We start from the raw sequence: 2,973 nt of genomic DNA on the forward strand, positions 1-2,973 counted from the left end.
ATGGACGTGGACCCCAAGATCCCTCTGCTCCTCCACACTCAAGACTCCTGCCTTTAACCCTAAAATCTGCATACTTCACACTTTTCCAGGTTGAACACCATCTGCCACTTCTCAGCCCAGCTCTGCATCCTGTCAATGTCCCGTTGCATCCTATAACAGCCCTCCACACTCTCCACAACTCCACCAACCTTCCTTTCATCAACACACTTACTAACCCACCCTTCCACTTCCACATCCAAGTCATTTATACAAGTCACAAGGAGCAGAGGTCCCAGAATAGATCCCTGCAGAGCACCCTGGTCACCGAGCTCCAGGCTGAATACTTTCCATCAACTACCACCCTCTGTCTTCAATGGGACAGCCAATTCTATATCCAGACAGCCAAATTTCCCTGTATCCCATGCCTCCTTGCTTTCTGAATGAGCCTACCATGGGAAACCTTATCAAACGCCTTGCTAAAATACATACACACCACATCTACTGCTCTATCTTCACCAGTGTGTTTTGTTACATCCTCAAAGAATTCAATAAGTCTTGAGGCATGACCTGCCCCTCACAAAGCCATGCTGACTATCTCTAATCAAGCTATGCTTTTCCAAATAATCATAAATCCTGCCTCCCAGAATCCTCTCCAATAATTTGTCCACCACTGATGTAAGACTGACTGGTCTGTAATTCCCAGAGTTATCCCTATTCCCTTTCTTGAACAAAGGGATAACATTTGCCACCCTCCAATCATTTGGTCCTAATCCAGTGAACAGTGAGGATGCAGAAATCATTGCCAAAGGTGCAGCAATCTTTTCCCTCACTTCCTGTAGTAACCTTGGGTACATCCCGTCTGGCCCAGGGGTCTTAACTATCCTCATGTTTTCCAAAATTTCCAGCACATCCTCCTTCTTAACATCAACCTGTTCGAGTGTATCTGCCTGTTTCATGCTGTCCTCACAAACACCAAGGTCTCTCTCACCAGTGAAAACTGAAGCAAAGTATTCATTAAGGACCCCCCTACCTCCTCCAACTCCAGGCACAAGTTTTCTCCACTATCTTTGATCAGCCCTCCCCTCAATCTGGCCATCCTGATGTTCCTCACATAAGTGTAGAATGCCTTGGGGTTTTCCTTAATCCTACTTGCCAAGGCTTTTTCATGCCCCCTTCTAGCTCTTCTAATTCCATTCTTCAATTCCTTCCTGGCTACCTTGAAACCTTCTAAAGCCATGTCTGATCCTTGCTTCCTCAACCATAAGTATACTTTCTTTTTCCTCTTGACTAGATGTTCTGCATCTCTTGTCACCCAAGATTCCTTCACCCTACCATCCCTTCCTTGCCTCAGTGAGACACTCCAATCCAGCACTCACAGCAAGTGCTCCCCAACTGACCTCCACATTTCTGTCATGCATTTCCCTGAGAATATCTGTTTCCAATTTATGCTCCACAGTTCCTGCCTAATAGTATTGTAATTCCCCTTCCCCGATTGAATGCTTTCTTATACCGACTGCTCCTATCCCTCTCCATGAGTGTTGTAAAGGTCAGGGAGTTGTGATCACTATCACCGAAATGCTCTCCCATCAAGAGATCTGACACCTGACCTGGTTTGTTGCCAAGTACCAAATCCAATATGGCCTCCCCTCTCGTTGGCCTATCAACATATTGAGTGAGGAATCCTTCCTGGACACACCTGACAAAATCCGCTCTACCCAATATGTTTGCACTAAGGAGGTCCCAATCAATATTAAGCAAGTCACCCATGACAACAACCCTGTTATATCTGCACTTTTCCAAACTCTGCCCCTCAATCTGCTCCTCCATGTCTCTGTTACTGTTGGGGGGTCTACAGAAAGCTCCCAATAAAGCGACTGCTCCTTTTCTGTTTCTCACATCCACTCATACTGACTTAATAGACAAGCCCTCCTTGATGACCTCCCTTTCTGTAGTTGTGATACTATCCCTGATGAGCAATGCCACTCCCCCACCTTTCTTACCTCCCTCCCTATTCCTTTTGAATATCTAAACCCCAGAACATCCTGCCCCTGTGATATCCAAGGCTCCGTAATGGCCACAGCATCATAAGTTTGCCATAAGCCTGTCAGCAGCAAATCATGGAGCGAAACAACCTGTGATTGGTGGAGCAGTGAGCAGGCAGAGAGTCACCTGTAGAACAGGAGAGCTGGGCTTGGAGTCAGGAACGTGCAAGCTATTTTGGTCAGGAGATCTGCCATTTTGCCAAGGAAGCCAACCACCAGTCTGTTCTGTTAAGGATGTGGGGAAGAGGGTGGCTGTGAGAGGGATGGCGGCATGATAGGAGACTACAAGATGTGTTGAGGAGAGATGGAGGCCAGAGGGGTTTAGGTATAGGGAGAGCTGGGAGCCTCGGCAGAGGCTGCAGGTTATAAGGTGGGTGAGAGAAAAATGGAGGGTGTAAAGACATAGGGGAGCTGGGGCAGCTGCAAGAGGGGATGGGAAAGAAAGGGAGGCCACAAAGACAAGGGGCAGCATGGTGGGTTGGCGCGTTAAACTTCCTATCGTGACCAGGGATGTGTAGGTTAGGTGGATTAGCAGGAAATGCAGGATTACCAGGATAGGGTAGGGGGATGTGTCTGGGTGGACTACTGCTCAGAGGGTCGGTATGGACTCAATGGACCAAATGGCCTGCTTCCACACTGTAGGGATTCAATGGTTCAAAACAGAGTATCGGACCTGTCAACAGAGGAACACCAGCAGACTAGGAGCGAGGAAAACCTGAAATCATTGAGATAATTAATTATTTTCAAGTGAATGTGGTAGCTCTAGTTTAAGATGACCTATGTTCAGGAGCTATTGTGTTGGAAATATTGTACTGGATGCTTTTTAATGAACGCTGCATGAACTGTTAAATTTAAATCTGAGATTGAGATCTAAGATGCAGCAAAAATGGGAATACCTGCTTAGTTAAAATATTTCAGATTTGTGAATATGTGATGGAAAGCTATCTGCTGG

Source organism: Chiloscyllium plagiosum, chromosome 12 (genome assembly GCF_004010195.1).
Source record: "Chiloscyllium plagiosum isolate BGI_BamShark_2017 chromosome 12, ASM401019v2, whole genome shotgun sequence".
In the NCBI taxonomy this organism is placed as follows: Eukaryota; Metazoa; Chordata; class Chondrichthyes; order Orectolobiformes; family Hemiscylliidae; genus Chiloscyllium; species Chiloscyllium plagiosum.